The following is a 22,792-nucleotide window of genomic DNA, read 5'->3' on the forward strand; positions in this document are numbered from 1 at the left end:
TGACAACTATTGGAATACATAGCTACAGTACGGGCGAGGTAAGCTGACAACTAATGGAACACAGAGCTACAGTACCGGCGAGGTAAGCTAAGTCATTGTTTAGTTACACAAAACGTATACTACTCAATTACTGGATGATACCTTCCGTTGCATGTTTTAATAACAAATACAGTCTTTTCTATTTATTTAACTAATTTTTATCAATAAGACAATTTCCATGTACTAGTATTACAAAAATTTCAAATTTTGAGTTTATATAAAGGGGGGGCCCAGTAAGATCGTTAAAAAATGGTTATTATATCTGATACATAAAGCGAAAATGGATTCACTAGTGTTCATGGTAAATAAGATAAAAACATCAAGAGTAAACTAGTATGACAATATACAATTGTGTATATTCAGATCCTCGAATGCGCCCTAGCACGCGGGCTGCTATGCGACGATGCAACGAATTTCCCCGTACCATGTCAGGACTACAAAGTTCGATATTTCTGCAATTGCTACGGTAGAAATACTACTTATTTTCATCGCAAAAATATTGACGGTGTAATCCTGTATCAATAGCAAGGCGTCGATTTATGTTGTTAAAATTCTTAATTTTCAGTTCAAACTTCCCCGTTCCGTGCAGTACGGAATACCGTTAGGCCATCGTGGTTACACATTAAAATCCAGAGAGCGAGAATGCGAAAACGCGAGAGTACGGTGACGAGAATGCGAGAACGCGATGACGGGAATGCGAGAACGCGATAATACGATGACGACACTGCGACAATACGCTGGCGACAATGTGATAGTCATTTTGTACTGCCGCCATCGCACTCTCGCCATCGCGTTCTCGCATTCTCGCCATCGTATTGTCGCACCGTCGTCATCGTATTGTCGCATTCTCGTCATCGTACTCTCGCGTTCTCGCATTCTCGCCCTCTGGATTTAAATGTGGAATTACGATGGCACTAACGGTATTCCGTAGTGCAGTGATTACACGATCAGATATTTCTGGAACTGTCAAGGCGTGCACGTGTATTTGCATCTGGGTTTACTCCGAAAAATGATGTTGAGTGCCGCTCTGTGAAAACCTGACTTAATGCATGTGCGTAAAGTATCTCCACGTTATCCTGTAAAGTCCGCACCGGCTTACGAGGGACGACTCCTTCCGCTTTTATGGAATTTGTCGTGTGAAGGATTCTCTTCTAAACAAAAATCAAGTCTATGAGAAATTATCATCTCTGATAAGCCTATGTGGACTACACAGGCTGATCTGGGACGATATTTTGCTCACAAGCATTAATCCCGGCGTTCCCCGAACGCGGCTCGTATATGTCTGAAGGTTGATACGAATTTTTCATTACAAAACCACTTTTATAGGTATGCGATCTGATGTTCTTTGTTTTATTATGTATACATATGGAAGTTATACATATTTAGGGCATTGCACATATACTTTCTATATGACAGAAATTGCCTACAATTAATAGCATTTCAATACCTGACCTTTTTACTTCACCGTCGCTTTTAGTTTGAGCGTTAGCTCACACTAATGTTACATACCATTTTGTGCAAATCAGTATGTGCTTAGAAGCCTTAGGTACGGTAAGGAAAAACAACCACTGCCTGATGCAGCAGACGACAAGTGCTATATAGAGTGTCTGCTAGTAAAGATAACCCCCACATTTGCCTGTTTATAGTTCCCCACTGGTACACTGCAGAGGGTTTATATGACTAATAGTGTTTAACAGCTTGTAAGACAGATTGGCCAGTCTTGTGGTTATCATTGAAATCTGTACATATTGGCTGCTTTCAGGAAAAACGGGGCTTAATGCATGTCAAATAAGATAAGCCTGTGCACACTGATTAGCCTGTGCAATGCGCACAAGCTAATCAAGAGCGACATTTTACACCAGCGAACACCTACAGTGCCTTTAGCGCTTTGATTTTTAAGTGCATCCATAAATGTTGTTTTTAACCCAAGTATAGTGTATAAAACTTCCACCGACGTTCAATCGACGCAAATCGATGGCCCATTCGTATGCAGTGAAAGGAAAATACAAGGAGTGTTTCAAATTTCAGCCCTGCAGACGCTACCGGTAACTGTCGGCTCCAACACACCAACATTGAATCCTGGTTCTACCCTGAAACCATTTAAACGTGAGTTGTTTACAGTTATTTGGTCAGTTTCAATTGAAATCGCCTCCTACAGTACAGGAGAAGTAGCGCAGTGCACTATGGAGGGCGGCTCCGTGTGTCTGAACAGTGACAATGACCCGATCACGTGCAGTGACTACCAGATCAGATACTACTGCAAGTGTGAAGGTAATTGCCGTGTGGAGAAACTGTGGTTTCAAATGCACTCAACTCCTCAGTATGATACAATTTAACCCATGTATGCCTAGTGGACTCTCCCATCCTTCTAAATTTGATCAATTTATTTTCAAAATTAGGGATGTCTGGTATACTTATTTCTATACAGAGAATATTTCTTACAGAAATTCCTTTAAGCAAATAGCGCAGACCCTGATGAGACGCCGCATTATGCGGTGTCTCACCTGGGTCTACGCTGTTTGCCAAGGCCTTTTTTCTAGACGCTAAGCATAAATGGGTTAAAACATTCACAGGCGTTCAATAATGTTTGACGAGCTTATTAAGCGTGGTTATAAGTCCCCTGACGTATTACTAATTACCACAATCGCTGTTAAAGCAGATCGACATGGGATATTTACACTGTAGACCAGACTCGAAATCATTTCTGTTCTCCCTATCTGTCTTTGTATCATTCAGGATGTTGACCATTTTTGGATGTTAATTTTATTTTTTAATTGAATCATATGAGTTTCAAATAAACTCTAAAATTAATGTTTAATTATTGTAGCAGTTATACTTTGGTCTTTTTTATCTTTGTCAAATGGTGACATATTATACACTCTCGTTCTCAATATCTGTGCTACAGAATTGCCCACCCTGCCCGGTGGCCATATTGGGTCCCACACACCCACATTAATTCCTCCTGGCGGATCTACAAAAACACCATACCTTGGTAAGACATGTCTTTGGCCTAAAACTAAGAAAAATATTTAATTGCTTGTCCGAATGAAATGCCTGTAGTCTTTTTAAGCGGAAAAGATGAAAATCATTGAAAAAATACACAAATTGCATAAAAATGTCAACATTTCATTGGATCGAAACCAAAAATAGCCGTGTATAATAATTTTTTTTTCTTGTGGAAATATAACGGAACTTAATATCTATTAAATTTAATGTATTTTCATTATAGACAACTGCTCTACAACCAACCACATATTTTCCACAACACCAACAGAGGCTCCTGTGCCGTGCACTAGCCAGTGGTCAAGTTGGATCAACACGGACACCCCGGACAGCGGCGATGGCGATAGAGAGGTGCGTCAATATTACCCCTCAAACGCGTTCGCAACATCAATACATATTTCTTTAATTTGTTTTAATGATTGCGCACGCTGATTCTTGTTGACAGTTTGAGTCAAAATGTACCGTTTTCAAATCCTTGCTGGCCAATCAGCGTATGGCTCAATGAGGCTGGCAACATTTGCTATATTCCATATGCACGAAATAATAAACTGATGTTTTATCGCACAGATCTAACAATGTCTTAGTTTTTAAACGCTACACATCGGTAATGCTTAAGTGTGATAGTATTATGGGACACACAGTCATGGCTATGTATGTATTTATGAAATACACAAATTTACAACTTTCTTGTGCTAAACTACTGTACCGAGAGCTTATCTCAGTCTCGGTATAGAAACATGATTATATTGCCACCATGGATATATAAACATTATTGTTTGTTCCCAAAACAAATAGCGTAGTGCGTTTACTTTATTTTCCGCTTGCAGTCGTGGACCGCTGCTCAGCGCTCGGCCTTCTGTCCGGCTGGCAAGATCACCGCTGTGGAATGTCAGACAGTGGACGGCATCGCCTCCTACAGTACTGGGGAAGTCACGCAGTGCACCATGGAGGGCGGCTCCGTGTGTCTGAACGGTGACAATGACCCGATCCCGTGCAGTGACTACCAAATCAGATACTATTGCAAGTGTGAAGGTATGTTTGTTACAGTGAAGCTATTATTCAAATGTATCAGTTATTATAGACTTATATAATTAGAACGAATTAGACACGTGTTAGAAGTTTACAATATACGTTGACATTTTTGTTATAAAACACCCAACGTATGTAGAGCCTGATAGTCTTTAAATGTAAATTTATCACATTATTGAACACATGTTTTTCTTGTTTGTGGTGACGTTATATTGGAGTTTATAACTAATTTATTACTAGCATCAACAACATTACATGGTCATTCGATGGTCTTTTCTTAAAGCATGTTATACAGTTAATAGAGAAATTCATAGGGGCCATTTATCATCCTCAGATGGTGGCCCTCAATCAATTGTGTTCAAATGATGCCCCATGGGGTCGTATAAATCTTTAATTATGACACCAAGCAACGATATATTATGTTCATGATTTCAGCTAATTTTGGTGGTTTGTACTGACTTCTAGGTAATGCTCACATGATTTCTAAACTAAAATGTTAAGTATTGTTTCAATTAACGCAACTCGAAATCAACTCTAAATAAAAACAAGTTTTCGATTTAAAACCTTTGAATTATGTTAAAAATTGAAATATTGCTAAAATATACTGTAATTTGTTGCAATAATTATAGTTAAAGTGATATTAAAGTGACATTAAACGTACTTGAAACTTTGAAAATTACATTTTATTTAGATCAAAATATCATTTATACGATTGTTGAATAAGAACACCATCTTTTATATTTATTCGGCGGAAAAACAACAACATTCGGATCGTCAACCATACAACAGTATATCATAATACATTTTATTGGTCCTATAACTGTCGATAAACTCATTGCATTGTTTACCTCCTCGTCATAGGTCAACAATTACCAGTCAATTGAAATTTAAATCATACGATATTAGGAAGGATTTCAAGTGTGTAACTTTTTCTCATTTAATACAAAGCAGTGAATTTTCTGGATATCCGAACCGTAATACATGTATATGATTAACTATCAAACGCAAAAAGTCAACAGAAGATAACTATTTGCAACCATAAATATTGTTACAAATATTTTAATCGATTTTTTATCACGAGGTGTACTGGCGGCAGAGATTTCTTCATTACCAGGCATATAGCGTAGAGTGTGCATTGACATCTTAGTTTTACTGTACTTGTATTTTCTATTCAGCCCGCAATGATTCGTCGGGTGTCGGCAATCCGCTGTCGGTGCCGAACACTCAGCTGTCGTCGTCGGCGGATGTTACACACGCGGGCGGATGGGCTTCCAAGTAAAGTGTCGAGTTTCTTTAAATATAAATAATACTTGAAGCCAAATATGATCGATATATATATATGTGACAGTGTGATCGAATGAAATGCTTTACGTAGAAGTCAATTAGTGCTTAACTGTTATCAAATAATTATATTCATGTCGCAACTTTCTACGATGGTAATCTTAAAGGGCATTTAAAAGGGCGATGTTGCCAGCGGTTAGTGAAATGGATCACATGCCAATAGCTGTACCAAGCGAGCGTATAAATAATGAAATATATTGCACTCTAATAATAAGCGTACGTATTTGGTTCAGTACATGATCACCATGGAAAACAGCAAAACAAATTATGGCCTATGTGGGTAAAAATGGTATCGCATTAGTTTAAAACACTTATATTTGGCTTAAATACTCATAAACAAAACTCACGGGGGGGGGGGGGGGGGGTTTGTGTGTAAGGGCGCTGTCTGCGTTTAATTTTGGGCAGTTGCAACTGACTGACAAAATGGCGTCTGTTTTAGGCTAATTATTGAATGAGGAACGTTCTTTTCGCCTTTTAAAGCCACTTCATGTATATAAAATGATATTTATTTGAAATAAAAACGCCCATTCGATTCTACAAAGGTAACGAAATTAAAAAACATATTTATTGACATTTTTTTTTCTTTAATAACGATATACGATCTTGCAATTTAAAAATAGAGAAAAACGAAAATCATAGATCCAAATCGGTATACGCATTTAAAACAAATGAAAAGTTTTAACAGGATGGAAATATCATGCATCTTCTACAAATATGCCGAAAAAGACGCCATTGTGTTAGTCAGTTACAACTGATCTTACTTAAACACCGTAAGCCCCCTTAAACGAAAGCGCCCCCAACACACGCCCTCCCACCTGTGAGCATTTACCTTTGATTATTAAAACTTCCCTAATTCTCTTTTATTCATATCGCGGGAAACACTTGATTTGTTTTATCAGTTGTATATTCTGTTCAATACTCTTTGTATCAATATATTAGTTAAGTCAGATAGGCCCATCTGACCGATGGTTTTACTATCTATATTACATGTAAGTACGAATTTTATTTTTAATAAGAGTGTTAAACGTTTCAACGCTGCACTAAGGACAAATACGGGTTTTTGCATTGTATATTGCATAGTTTAACAATTTTAGTTCTATTCTTTAACAATATAATAACCAGTAGCTTGATTGTAGAATGTTGTTTAGTTCAAACGTCACAATACAGACGCAGAGAGGCACGGGGTTCGTTTTCTGGTCGTGGAGTGATTTCATAATCTTTCCAAAAGCACGAACTACTATGTCTACTCGGGTAACAGATTAGAGAGTGTCTTTATAAACAATTGGCGTCCGAAACAATCGAGCTAAAACAAACAGATTTAAGAAATAATCAACGACGAAAACTTCTTGCAGGTCCCGGGACTTCAAATCCTGTATTCAGGTGGACCTCCTCGCATCCTATGACGTCACGGGCGTGGCAATTCTGGAACGGGCGGACGGACGGGAGTGGACGGTAGCGTACACATCCCTGTTTAGCACAGACGGTGTCCACTTCAGTCCGTTACTGAACACTAGAGATGGCGGTGAAGTGAAGTTGTTCAACGGAAACGCTGACCCTAACACATCGGTCAACAGCAATTTCACCGCCAGGACTGCACGATGGATAAGGTTATTCATTTGCATTTATGGCTATGTTTTTCTAAGAAGCCGTTTTTTATTTGCGTCCATCGACACAAATCTGCACAAACACATACACTTGGATACTTATACGAAATTCTCACAAATAATATTGATACCTGATAAAACCAGTCTGATTTTTTTTATAAAATACAGTGTTATGTTGCCATCGTCAGATAACACAATTTTAGCCCCGCCCGAATTTTAGATTTTTATGCAATATTTACTGGATCTAAAGCCACGCATAGGTAGAATTATTTTTGTACAAATGTCGTTAACAAAAAAATGGATCTATGTCAGAGGTTTAAAATGCTTAGATGAATTAGGAAAATCATGGCTCTTCTCTTTTCTGACAAAAAGTAAGCAAATAGTAGACACAATGAACATACTTACAATAGTGCCTTAATAAATAAGGAAACGTAAAATTTTTTCACTTGAATCCATTTTTACGTTCAACGATCTTCATCTCAACAGTGTTCTTTAAATAAAGGTCATGTTGAAATGAATATTTTAAAAGTCTTTCTTATTCATCAATTTATCGGGAATCTTTCGCTCAATGTTTGCATGCTTTTTTATTTTACTTGTTTTGTGCATAGAAAAGTAATAAAAACTGTCGTAAGATAACAGATTAATATCAGTTTCGGAGGAATATAACCAGGAAATCAACGGCTTCCCTATGCCTATGCCGATATCATCTTCGTCCCATTTCAAACTTTTTGATAAGATAATCGCGCAGTATATTCTATATATTAAAGCAGATATGATATTTAAAAACAGACATTTGATAAATTGGGTTTGGAGACAATGATCGATCCCAGTGTTTGCGTCTCTATTGAAGTCTGAATAAAGTAACATGAATATTCATTTACTCGTGCGTTTGTGTACAGAATTTATCCGAATGCATCGATGGGGTCCATCGCTCTGGGTTTCGACGTGTTGGGTTGCCATGGAAACACGGTCATAAGCACTGCACAAGGTAGGTAATCTATAATTTCAAACCAATCCACAGATGATACCAAGACCACCTCTGAAGATCAGCCAAAATGCTAAAATATAACGAAACAAAGGACAGTCAACAAATAACAACATATACACACCTAACGTTCAGTCAACAACCACCAACATATACACAACTATAGGTCAGTCGACAACTACCAACTTATACAAAGATAAAGGTCCGTCAAATACAGCCAACATATATACAGCTATATGTCAGTCGACAACTACCAACATATACACAGCTAAAGGTCCGTCAAATAATGCCAACATGTATACAATTATTGGTCAGTCGACAACTACCAACATATACACAGCTAAAGGTCCGTCAAATAATGCCAAAATATATACAACTATAGGTCAGTCGACAACTACCAACATATACACAGCTAAAAGTCCGTCAAATAATGCCAACATATATACAATTATTGGTCAGTTAACAAATACCAACATATACACAGCTTAAGGTCCGTCAAATAATGCCAACATATATACAACTATATGTCAGTCGACAACTACCAACATATACACAGCTAAAGGTCCGTCAAATAATGCCAACATATATACAATTATTGGTCAGTTGACAACTACCAACATATACACAGCTAAAAGTCCGTCAAATAATGCCAACATATATACAATTATTGGTCAGTTAACAAATACCGACATATACACAGCTTAAGGTCCGTCAAATAATGCCAACATATTTACAACTATAGGTCAGTCGACAACTACCAACATATACACAGCTTAAGGTCCGTTAAATAATGCCAACATATATACAATTATTGGTAAGTTGACAACTACCAACATATACACAGCTAAAGGTCCGTCAAATACAGCAAACATACATAAAACTCAAGATCAGTCAACAACCTATCGGTCATTAAATGCTAACACGTGTAAAACTTAAGGGCAGTCAAATAATGCCAACAAACATACAACTCGAGGTCAGTCAACAACTGTTCGGTTATTTAATGCTAACATGTGTAAATCTTAAGGGCAGTCAAATAATGCCAACATACATAGAACTCGAGGTCAGTCGTCAACTGATCGGTCATATAATGCTAACATGTGCAAATCTAAAGATCAGTCAACAACCGATCGGTCATTTAATGCTAACATGTGTAAATCTTAAGGGCAGTCAAATAATGCCAACATTCATAGAACTCGAGGTCAGTCAACAACCGATCGGTCATTTAATGCTGACATGTGTAAATCTTAAGGGCAGTCAAATAATGCCAACATACATAGAACTCGAGGTCAGTCAACAACTGATCGGTCATTTAATGCTAACATGTGCAAATCTAAAGATAAGTCAAAAACCGATCGGTCATTTAATGCTAACATGTGTAAATTTTAAGGGCAGTCAAATAATGCCAACATACATACAACTCGAGGTCAGTCAACAACTGATCGGTCATTTAATGCTAACATGTGCAAATCTAAATTTCAGTCAACAACCTATCGGTCATTTAATGCTAACATGTGTAAATCTAAAGGGCAGTCAAATAATGCCAACATACGTAGAACTCGAGGTCAGTCAACAACTGATCGGTCATTTAATGCCAACATGTGTAAATATCAAGGTAAGTCAAAAACCGCTTGAAGTCCTAACAATTTCATAAGATCAACATATTTTTGTGGAAATAGAAAATTACGTATTTTTTTGTTCATTGAGAAAAACGTTTTGCAAAATTGGACTCATTTCACAATCGAGGAATGATGTTCATGATGGTAAATATTACAAAATATATATTGCAAATTGTTGTTCACATAAATTTTAAATTCACATAAAGGACTTATTTATGTGTAATGTTAAAAAATACACATTCAAACAGAAACCCGGCATGTGCAGTCACAGACCAGTACATGGACCCTCAGCAACCTTCAGTCCGGGCTCGCAACTTCCGGTGTCGCAGTTCTTGCGCTTATTGTACTAATTACGATGGTCGCCCTCTTCAAGAAGTATCGTAAGAAGTAGGTAAAATTGAGGTATTCAGTCCGGGCTCGCAACTTCCGGTGTCGCAGTTCTTACGCTTATTGCACTGATTGTGATGGTCGCTCTCTGCAAGAAGTATCGTGAGAAGTATGTAAATATGGTATTTCGTCAGAAAACAGAACAAAACAAAATCTCAACAGTTCCGGGCAAAATGCTTTCATAATTTATATCATTATTAGAACTGAAATCATGCAATATTTAAAATAAATACTTTACTATCCGAACATCAAATAGCAAAAACTATTTTACTATGGTACATTTATGCTAATTATGTTTTCATTCATTTATATCGAGGGGTTCTTACATACTTCTGAATACTCAGAAAGAGTGCCTTTTTATATTATGTGCATGTTTTGTATAATACGAATTCTATGATAATGATGTTTTAATGAAAACAGTTTTTTCTTCAGCAAAGTCGCTGCACAGAACGGAACTGACGTGCTTCTTTGAACGCCGGATTTCCATATCATTGTGATATCATTAAGAAATATAAGCCAGGTTAGCGCTGCACTTAAAATCGGAATCAATAGATCAACCAAGACATTTTATTAAATTAAAGGACGCTTACCCACCTGTACTCTAGAAACAAGTTTAGACCAAAACAATAAAATTGATAATGTCTGTTTAGAATTTGTTCTATAATTATTGTCACATCTGCGAGGGAATAAACATATTATGTATTTAACAATAACTTCTCCTATATCTCCTTGCAAGCAATGCCCTATAAATTCGAGTTAGTTCCGCGCCACCTCCTGTCCTTAGCGCAACTTTCTTGGCATTATCTACATCTTGTGTGGGCACTTGTAAAACTGTCAATTAGATCTGCAACAAACAAATGTTTTTGCGCATGTAACAACTTGTGCATGTTCAAAGCAATCGTTATTTGTAGTTATACTTGGGTGGAAATTTGCTCGTCACACAGGCTAAAGACATCGATTTGCTTTTAAAATCTCCATCATGCCACAACGTATCAACATCCTTACGTTTCCAAACGGGTTAAAATTGTGTGTTTCTGTAAATATGTGGATGCTTAAGTCATTGCTGAATCGCATTGTCTGATTTATGTTGAAACAAAAACATGTGACAACTAAAGAACATGTAGAAATGTCAATCCTTTGTGCAACCTCGGAAGTATTATTAAAAAAGGGTGGCGCCTGTGATTAACGGCCGTGCGTTTTATAATCGGTGATTTACTACTAAATATGCTATAAAAAAGAGACATTAACTACTGGCTAGTTGGTCTTATCACATTTTAATATTGAAGAAATATTCTATTTCCCTTCTTGTTTTGGAAAGTGTTTGCACACAAAAGCATAGAGCATTTAAACTAATTTCGCTTTCGGTTAAGGTTTAAATGCTAAAATATGCTTTGAATGTTATCGATGGCTTTGCCTGTTGTTACATCTTCCTTATATTTCAGGAATTGTAGTTTTTATTTATGAAAATTGAAGGTGTATTTTTGGTGGGCATATGCTTTCTTGAAAGATATAAAATAATATGCTGGGTACTTCTGATTTTTCCTTTTGTGTGTAAATATGTGTTCCCTTTTCTGTTGTTTAAATGTGTAGTGTTTGTAAGCGTCTGTTTTTTTGCGTTTTTTAAAATTATGTATGGGTTGTCCCTCTTACTTAAACCCAACTGGGCTGTGCATATGCTTTCTTAAATAATGATTAACAAGTATAGATGAGCATATTTGATGTCCCATTTTGTGTGTGTCGATTTTTGTTCCCCCGTGTGTTGTATAACTCGTTAATTGTTTATAGTTGGTTGCTCGATTGTTCTGTCATTATTTATGGGTTATCTTCCTTACTGGAACCTCATTCCAACCTCAGTATAATAATTATCAATATTGTGTATATTTGCAGATCACATTATTACCTTATGCTGACTCTCAAGATGTGTGATGTATTAACACATTTTGAATGTTTCTTTATTTTTGCTTTATTTTTGTGTTTTTTATTGTTGTTATCCTGGTTTCATAGTGAAACATTCATTTACACTTGTACAGCCCTCAATGGAGTGTATACACTTGTTCTATTATAAAAACTATAAAATACTATCGAACATTGTATTTGAAAAGATAACTTGGCATATTATTGCATGGCTATTATGGATCTATTGCCTTATGTATTATTACATGTACAAACATATAACACGTGTATCTAATCACAGCTTATGAATCACATTAAAATATGTTCTCTGAATTGCCGCGGCCTACATGGAAATAGGAAAAGAATCGATGTTTTAGAGTTTTTAAAAGAAAAAGATTATCAAATTTACTGTTTACAGGATACACACTGGCCAAAAAAGCTTGAGAAAGAAATCTATAGTTTTGGGGAGAGGGAATGCTTTTTAAGCTTTGGGAAATCAAATGCCAGAGGCTGTGCTGTCCTGATTAAAAAAGGTGCCGATATTAAAATTCACAATTGTAAAGTAGATCCACTAGGGAACTACATTTGTTTGAAACTTTATCTTTGGAATATGAACCTAACGTTGGTTACTCTATATGGACCAAACTCAGACAATCCGCAGTTCTACAAAAATATGTTTGATATTATAGATGAATTTGAGAATAATAATTATTTAGACTATAACAATTATAAATCTTCAAATAATAATATTAAAGCACGTTATATTGTATAACAAGAAATCGTAAACAGAAATTTGGTTGATACTTTTAGAGAAATACATGATGATACAAAAAGATATACATGGATGCGCAATAATCCATTGCTACAAGCAAGGCTTGATTTTTTCTTAATAACCCCAAACTTTCTCAATAATTTGAAATCATCAGATATTCGTACTAGTATAAAATCAGATCATTCTATTGTAGATATTTCGCTTTGCTACAAACAATGTGACCATGGCAAAGGTCTTTGGAAATTTAATAATAATCTTCTCAAAGATATTGACTATGTTACTTCTATAAACAATCTAATTGAAGAAATTTAAAAACAGTATTGCCTACCTGTCTACGATTTAGATACTATTAGCCTAATTGATAATAAGGACATTTGTTTTACTATAAATGATCAACTTTTCCTCGAAACATTGTTAATGGAAATCAGGGGAAAAATTATTTTATATTCTAGTTACAAAAACAAACGATTACTATCTGAAGAACAAAGGTTATTATTTGAAATTGAAAACATTGAACGTAACTTAAATGAAAATAACAAAGAACAATTGCAACAACTGAACTTACAATTAAATAACATAAGAGACATCAAAGTCCAGGGATATATTGTTAGATCTAGAGGTCAATGGATAGAACATGGTGAGAAAACTACAAAATATTTCTGCTCCCTAGAAAAACAACACATTTTAAATAAAAATATCCCATTTATTGAGACTGATAACGGGCAGTATATAACCAATCAGAAATTTTAAATGAAACCTACCGTTTTTACAAAAATTTATATCAAAAAGCAGAACCACAATACGAGTATTATTTGAACAATTTGAATCCACTTGGAACAAGGAAACTGCTTCCTGATGAAATGTCAAAAATCGAAGGTTTAATTACATACGAAGAACTTTCAAATACTTTTAAACCTATGAATAACGATAAAAGCCCAGGGTCTGATGGTTTTACAACCAACGTTTTTAAGGTTTTTGGAAACATATTGGTATCTTTGTACTAAGAAGCATCAATTTTGCATACATAAATAATGCATTTTCCACATCACAAAAACAAGGTATTATAATATGCACCCCTAAAGAGAACAAACCGAAACATTTTCTTAAAAACTGGTGACCAATTACATTACCAAATGTTGTTTATAAATAAGCATCCGGAGCAATTGCCAATAGACTGAAACCTCATTTAGAACATCTTATATCGCGGGACCAAACTGGCTTTGTCTCTGGGCGCTATATTGGAGAAAACACTAGATTGTTGTACGACATCATGCACAACGTTGAAAACAACAACATCCCTGGCTTAATAATGCTTATCGATTTTGAAAAAGCCTTCGACACATTATCGTTTGACTTTATTGAGCAAACATTGAAATTCTTCCTTTTTGGACCAAGTTTTTTACGCTGGATTTCGGGTTTTCTTAAAAACACACAAGCGGCTGTACAGTTAAACGGCTTTTTATCCGAAAACTTCCAAATAGGCCACGGCTGCAGGCAAGGAGATCCTATATCACCCTATTTATTTATTTTGTGTGCAGAAATTTTAGCCATTAAGATAAAGAGTTCTAGCAATATTAAAGGAATTGTGATAAATGGAATCGAATATAAGCTTACACAATTTGCGGATGATACTTCTTTGTTGTTAGATGGATTCGAAAACTCTCTAAACTCAACTCTCGATTTACTGCATCAATTCAATTTAATGCCTGGTTTAAATGTTAATTTTGATAAAACTCAAGTTGTATGGATTGGTTCGCTTAAATACAGTTCGCGGTCTATTAAAACTAAATATAAACTTAATTGGGGGACTACACAATTTAATTTATTGGGGATAACATTTGATGTAAACCTTGAAAACATAATCGAATTGAACTATTCAGAAAAGTTAAATAATGCAATCAATTTAATATCACGATGGAAGAAACGAAAACTTACTCCTATTGGAAAAATTACAGTTATGAAGTCGTTAATTCTCCCATTATTTACACACTACTTTTTTCATTGCCTACTCCAAAGATCGAAGTTTTAGATAAACTTAATAAACTGTTTTTTGATATTGTTTGGGAAAATGGTCCTTACAAAATAAAAAGCTCTGTCCTTGTTCAAAACTATGATAAAGGAAGATTGAAAATTATTGATATTGTCGCCTTTTGTAATAAAATAAAAATTATCATGGATTAGAAAACTTTATATATGTTACGATTGCAAATGATTTATGCTAGCTAGAAGTATAATAGATGTCAGCAAATTGTTTAATTCTGGAATATGTTATATAAGCAAAATTTTGAAAAATATAACAAACAAGTTCTGGTTACAAGTGTTAACCTGCTATGGAGATTTTGTTGCCACTGTTAAGGTCATAGAATTAGAAGACATTTTAAGTATGCCTCTTTTTTATAATAACAATTTTACAATAGGAAAAGAACCATTTTTCTTGAAATCGTTGTATGATAGGGGTTTAAGATATGTACGTGACATAATTACCAGCTCAAACAAATTTCTTTCCAAAACTGAAATTGAATGCATAACAGGTCAACCATTGAAGTTCTTACACTATGAAGCTCTTACAAAAACAGTAAAATGCTTGTTAAAAAAGAAAATCTGGAAATAAATTCGAGCTGTGTTTCGACACCAGCCATTTCTTGCTACGCACAATACTTTATTTGTAATAACGATAAAGGCAAGAGTATATATAATTGTTTTATTGAAAATAAAGTAAAACCAACCTGCTTGAATAAATGGGTTAACTTTGCTATGACTGATGAAGAATGGAAAATAATTTTTAGAAAAGTTTTTTGGATAACAAAAGATACATATTTACAATGGTTACAAGTTAGAGTTATACACCAAATCCTAGGAACAAATGCTCTTATGTTTAAAATGAAAATCTCGAACAATAGTAAGTGTACCTTCTGTGGCCAGCACGATGAAACTATCCTTCATTTGTTTTGGAACTGTGAACATGTTCAGTTGCTGATCGCGAAAGTAAAAGCATGTTTGCTTAAATTTATAAGTTCTAGTGATTTTCCCATCAGTAACAAAAGCTTTATTTTGGGACACTCTTCGAATGTTAATGTTAGATTAGATACTCTATACCTGGAAATCAAACGTTATATTTTTCAATGCAAAAAAGAAAAAATAATTCCCAATTTCAGGGGATTAAAAAACAGATTGATTTTAAATTGTAAGATACAAAGTCATGCGACAAAAACATGCAACGAAATAGAACAATGGTCTTTTGTCACATACTTGGTAAACTGCGATAGATGCTAAGATATATGAAATATATTACCCTTATTACGGATCTATATACCAGACCTATTTTTTAAAGTATTAGAATGCTTAGAAGTATTGTATTGCAAATACCGGTATAACCAATATAAAAATTGTGAAACAAACCATATAATTTGTGTATACACAAGCATCTGACTTCAAAATAAATGCAGATGTACACTGTGTGAGATTTCACTATGTATTTTTTTCTTCTTTTTGTTCTTATAAATTAACAAATGACAAACATGTTTGAAAATCGAACAACTCTGATTTGATAATGGGGTTAACTTCACATATATCATTAATTCCTCAATTTTAAACATTTTATTTATATACGAATATATGTCCAAATATGTTGTCATGAGTTGTAGTCGTGTTGTATATTATAAGTTACACATGTCACAGCTCTGATTTGATAATGTTATTAACTGCTCATATAGTATTATATAATTCTTCTCACATATTTACATTTGATTTACATCAGATTTGTATAACTGAATTGTATATTAAATGATATATGTCTTGAATAAAGCTATATTCTGGGAAAAAAATATTGAAGAAATAATAACAATCCTCAGTTTAATACAAATTGAAACTATTTGGGAGGCATACCATCTGCAAAATATTTGGGCTCGTCCGGGATTTGAACCCGGGACCTCTCGCACCCAAAGCGATATATATATATATGTGTGTATATATATATATATATATATATATACACTTCTCATAAGAACATAATTTCTTTTAGCATACATTCCCCACCATCCATAATGTTATTATGTTAAAGATATTTTGTTTTCCTTTTCATAAAAACATAATTTATACTAAATACTGTATGTCCTATTTGTTTTTGCAGCAGAGCAGGGTTTTTGTGTATATTTTTGGTGGTGAAGACATGTTTGTCTGTGTTCTTTGCTTTTTGTTCCTTGTTTTAAATTCCTTTTTACATGCTTTTATATCTTTCATAAGTGTATTGTTAAAGTTTTGTGTGCTTTAAAAGGTCACTGAAAATTTACCATATTCTATATTATGATCGAATACCGATAATATGTTTTGTAATCCTTTGTTATGACTGAACTACGCATGATTTCCTTTAACTGTCGGGGTTTGAACGATAGTAGAAAGAGATTTGATGTAATAAATTATTTAAAAAAGCTTAATGCTGATATCTATTGTTTACAAGATGTTCACTGGAATGCACAAATGGAGAAAAATATATACTCACAATGGGGTGAGGATTGCTACATTAGTTTTGGGTCAACTCATTCAAGGGATGTCGCCATATTATTTAAAAATAAATTACAAATTACAGTGAATTCAGTCGAAAAAGATGATTATGGAAATATGATAGCCCTTAATCTTAGTTTCTGTTCCAATCAGTTCACATTACTAAACTTATATGGCCCAAATACAGACAACCCGTCCTTTTATAAACAAGTATTTGATACAATTGATAAATTAGGCAATACAATGTATATTATATGTGGAGGCTTTAATTTAGTGCTTGACCCACTGTTGGACTATACTAACTATAAACATTTAAATAGTAATAGGAAAGCTAGAGACTTGTTATTGGGGGAAATAGTTAAAAGGGAATTGAAGGACACATTTAGATATATAAACGGTGAGAAAAAAGGTTACACATGGAGACGTACTTACCCATTGCAACAGGGCCGTCTGGACCTTTTCCTTATTACAAATAATATGATTGAATATTTATTAAATGCTCAAATACAATTAAGCTACAGATCTGATCATTCTATTATTGACATGGTTATAAGTTTTGAAAAAATTATACACGGTAAAGGTTTATGGAAATTTAATAACTCGTTACTATCCGATATTGAATTTTTGCCAGTAATTAATACTGTGATAGAAGATATTAAACGGCAATATTGCATTCCTATATATAATTTAGACACATTAAACGAGATTGAAGATAGCCAAATACAGTTTGTCATAAATGATCAACTTTTCTTAGAAACACTTTTAATGGAGATTAGAGGCAAGACCATCTCTTATTCAAGTCACAGAGCAAAATTAAGAAGAACACAGGAAAGTATATTAATATCAAAAATTGAAATATTAGAGCAATCACTGATTGAAGAAAATAAAGATTTATTAATTACATTAAAAAATGAACTAGAAACTATTAGACAAGAAACTATGAAGGGTTGCTTTATACGTTCCCGTTCAGACTGGATAGATAATGGAGAAAAACCTACTAAAATGTTTTGTAACTTGGAAAAACGTAATTTTCTTTCCAAAAATATATCTTGTATTCAGAGAGAAGATGGAACATTTATATATGAACCTGAAAATATTCTTAAGGAAGCAAACAGCTTTTACAAAATTTTATATTCAGAACAACCCACAACCAACCCTGATCTCAAAAATGAATTTAAAAATGATGAATTGCCCAAATTAACAAATTTAGAGGCGGACATGTTAGAGGGTATTCTTTCGTTACAAGAGGTGTCATTAACGCTTAAACACATGAAAAATGACAAAAGTCCAGGCTCCGATGGATTCTCAGCAAATTTCTTTAAAGTTTTTTGGAAAAAATTGGGGGTATTTGTAGTAAGAAGCATTAATTATTCATATAATATAGGGTCACTCTCAATAACTCAAAAGCAGGGAATTATAACTTGTATTCCAAAGGAGGGTAAGCCTAAACAATTTTTAAAAAATTGGAGACCAATTTGCCTGTTGAACACAGTTTATAAATTAGCATCAGGAACGATAGCTAACAGACTTAAGTCAACCTTAAACAAATTAGTGAATAATGACCAAACTAGTTTCATTAAAGGCAGGTACATGGGAGATAACACACGATTATTATATGATATTATGTGTTATACTGAGTGCAACCAAATCCCTGGCCTGTTGATGCTAATTGATTTCGAAAAAGCGTTCGATACTTTATCATTCAGTTTTATAAAACAAGTGTTTGATTTTTTTAACTTTGGGCCAATGTTTAAGAACTGGATAGCGCTTTTTTTTAATAATATGGAAAATGCGGTCCAGTTGAATGGGTTTTTGTCAGACTTCTTTATAATAGGACGAGGTTGTCGTCAGGGAGACCCTATTTCAGCGTATATATTTATCCTTTGTGCAGAAATACTAGCTATTAAAATAAGAAAATGTAAGCAAATGAAGGGAATAACAATTGACAATGAAGAATATAAGATATCACAATTTGCTGATGACACCTATTTATTAATGGACGGGTCGGAAGAAACCTTGAATACTGCATTACAATTGTTGCACTCCTTCTCACAATATTCAGGCCTGAATGTAAACTTTGAAAAAAACTTATGTTGTCTGGATAGGATCTTTAAAATACAGCACACGGTCCATAAAAACAAGATGGAAACTAGTGTGGGGATGTACCCAATTTAAATTATTAGGTTTAAATTTCGATGTTGATCTACCTAAAATGATTGAGCTAAATTATAATGACAAATTAGTTAAATTAGAAAATATCATTGCACATTGGAACAGAAGAGATAACTGTTGTTAAGACCTTGATACTTCCAATGTTTATTCACCTGTTTGTCTCTTTGCCACAACCCGGAGAGGCTATTTGTAAAGTTTTAAATGATAAAGTTCTTAAATTTGTGTATCAAGGGCCTTCAAAAATTAAAGCAAAAGTCATAACAAAAGATTTTGATGAAGGGGGACTCAAAATGGTGGACATAAATGCATTTATGAAAAGTTTAAAATTATCATGGATAAGAAAAGTTATTCAAGGCCAGAACAAATTTACATCCTTGGGTAGAAAGTTAATAGATTTTAATATACTATGTAATACAGGCAGTTTATACGCAATTTCAGCTGTTAAAAATATAACCAACGCTTTTTGGATAGATGTTTTAACAATATATTCTGACTTTGTTAAGAGTATTAATATTGACTCTGTTGATTAACTTGTAGATATGCCTTTGTTTTATAATAACTGTTTATTAATCAACAATAAATACATTTTTTGGAAATATTGGTATGATGATGGCATTCGGTTTGTTAAAGATATTATTAAAGACAGTGGGCAGATTTTGTCACTGCAAGAGCTACAAGCCAAAATGAATAAACCGGTAAACTTTTTACATTATGAAGGTATAAAAAAAGTTCTTTCCTCATACATTGTCTCGGTGCAAAATGTAAAATTAAAAGATTATAAAGTACATTCATATCCCATTTTGTCGACCTATATAAAACCTATCATTCTGAATTCTTGTAATAAGTTACTATACATTATGTTAAAAGAGAACTCTGAAATCCCCACATGCCAAACAAAATGGAATGAATACTTTGCAGATGACTCCATACAATGGAAAAATGTCCATGGACAAGTGTTTAAAAAAACGAATAATACATATATTCAATGGTTACAAACTAGAATTATCCACAGAATATTGGGAACAAACTCATGCCTTTTTAAAATGGGCTTGTCCGATAGTAAAACATGCACTTTTTGCAAAATGTCAGAAGAATCAATTACCCATTTATTCTGGGATTGTAACACAGTAAAAATACTTATTAAAGATATCTCGGATAGCTTAAAAAACGCAAATATACAAATAGTAATAAACAGCAAAATGTTCCTTCTTGGTGATACAAACGTAAATGATAACTGCTTTATTCTTTTCATGGAAGTTAAAAAGTACATTTTTGAATGCAAAAGGAAAGAAGTAATTCCATATTTTCAGGGATTTAAGGCTAGCCTAAAATTATCTTTAAATATATATGAAAACACAACAAATGAATCAAATAAAGGATTAACTCGCATTATATATGAAACCTGCAAAATGTGTTTTCTTAATCAAGTGTCACTATGTTGTTTGCATATTGATCATAAAGTTTATATTGATTGTGTGGTAAACTGCAATCTAAGTGTAAAATCAAACTTTGTTAAAAAGGTCCATTTTAAACGACACTAGCAAATGTACTAGGTTTTATTTTTTTAAACACTGTAACCATAGTAGTTGTAAATATGACTCTTTTCTTGTATTACTATGTTGTTTGCAATTTGATCATAAAGTTTATATCAATTGTGTTGTAATCTGCACTAAAATTGTAAAATCAAACTTTGTTAAAAAGGTCAATTTTTAACGACATTAGCAAATGTACTATGTTTTATCTCTTTATCTCTTTTAACACTGTAGCCATAGTTGTTGTAATCTGATCCTTTTCTTGTTTAAGAATTAACGCTTAATATTATTGTGCTATACATAAATATTTATTTAAGTTAAGTAAAAAAGGTAAAAAGGTTGAAGGAAGTACGATCCTAATTCAGCTTGAGAAATGATTGTATTAATATAGCGAAAACACTATACATATGGTAATTTAAGTATATGAACGAACATGCCATTGTAAATTGTGTGTATATGTATATATTATGAATGAATAAAAACATTTAAACAGGAAAAAAAAAAAAAAGATTGCCAGTAATTGTTGTGCAATCGTTATCAATTATTAAATACTATGTTTTTTTTCTTCTTCTTTTTGTTCTTAAATAAATAAATTAACAAATGACAAACATGTTTGAAAATCGAACAACTCTAATTTGATAATGTGGTTAACTACACATAATATATATCATTAATTCCTCAATTTTAAACATTTTATTTATATACGAATATATGTCCAAATATGTTGACATGAGTTGTAGTCGTGTTGTATATTATAAGTTACACATGTCACAGCTCTGATTTGATCATGTTATTAACTGCTCGTAAAGTATTATGTAATTCTTCTCACATATTTACATTTGAGATACATCAGATTTTTATAACTGTATTGTATATTATATGATATATGTCTTGAATAAAGCTATATTCTGGAAAAGAAATATTGAAGAAATAATTACAATCCTCAGTTTAATACAATTTGGGAGGCATACCATCTGCAAAATATTTGGGCTCGTCCGGGATTTGAACCCGGGACCTCTCGCACCCAAAGCGAGAATCATACCCCTAGACCAACGAGCCACTCACGTACTATCAACGCCATTTGATAAGACAGGTCTTATGAAGATAAGTTAGATTTCCAGTTACAATGCAATCATACACCTAACCAACGAGTCGTTCTTTCATTCATAAATTCATCGCAATATGATAAGAAAGGTCAAATAGTTAGATCGCCAGTAATTGTTGTGCAATCGTTATCAATTATTAAGGCGTTGCAGTTGTTTTATCTGCCTAAGTTTTCTATAAAAGATATGTATATACGTAAGGCTCGTTGGTCTAGGGGTATGATTCTCGCTTAGGGTGCGAGAGGTACCGGGTTCAAATCCCGGACGAGCCCAAATCATTTGTGCATTGAGTCAAATAAAAATATTATTAAGTCAATTTGCAAACGTCATGATGAACAAGACTCGTTGGTTTCGGTGTATGAATCTGATGACATGTACATACAATACCGTACAATGCTTTATGAAATCTTGGTGGGCACACATATCATTTTAAATGGATGTTCATAATACCGTTATATTCATATATCACTCATTTCATCTTTCACTCAATTACGTTGAACACATATATTCTTACTTCATCACGTTCATCACATATTAACCAGCAGAAGCATGTGACAGGCATAAGTCAGTAAACAGAAAACATAGTAAACTGTGTAATATACTTCCTACTCTATGGTACAATGTGTAAAGTTGATGTAAAACATAGAAATCTAAGGCCCCATTTTCCTTCCATTTCGTAGAAGTGCCCAAGCAAGTTCATTGCAATGAGAATTCAATACTCTCAATGCATTAAGCTGTTTGTCACGTTCAACGAGTCCTCCATATGTAAGGTACGTAGATAGTGGACGGACGAGCATCAAACTCAGCACTATCCAT

At 33.8% G+C, this 22,792-nt stretch overlaps 1 long non-coding RNA gene and 2 other non-coding genes across 3 annotated transcripts; 2 read left to right on the top strand and 1 right to left on the bottom strand.

Moving 5' to 3' along the window:
* The first annotated feature begins 417 nt into the window (after positions 1-417).
* LOC127873001 (uncharacterized) lies at positions 418-3,393 on the top strand. The gene is made up of 4 exons (XR_008045886.1): positions 418-505; positions 2,068-2,145; positions 2,945-3,031; positions 3,269-3,393. It is a non-coding gene; the product is annotated as an uncharacterized LOC127873001 (long non-coding RNA).
* An 18,467-nt stretch (positions 3,394-21,860) lies between these two features.
* On the bottom strand, positions 21,861-21,932 carry Trnap-ugg (transfer RNA proline (anticodon UGG)). The gene has a single exon. It is a non-coding gene; the product is annotated as a tRNA-Pro (tRNA).
* A 244-nt stretch (positions 21,933-22,176) lies between these two features.
* Positions 22,177-22,248, top strand: Trnap-agg (transfer RNA proline (anticodon AGG)). Its single transcript has one exon. It is a non-coding gene; the product is annotated as a tRNA-Pro (tRNA).
* Positions 22,249-22,792: the final 544 nt, after the last annotated feature.

Source organism: Dreissena polymorpha, chromosome 3 (assembly GCF_020536995.1).
Source record: "Dreissena polymorpha isolate Duluth1 chromosome 3, UMN_Dpol_1.0, whole genome shotgun sequence".
NCBI classification, from domain to species: Eukaryota; Metazoa; Mollusca; class Bivalvia; order Myida; family Dreissenidae; genus Dreissena; species Dreissena polymorpha.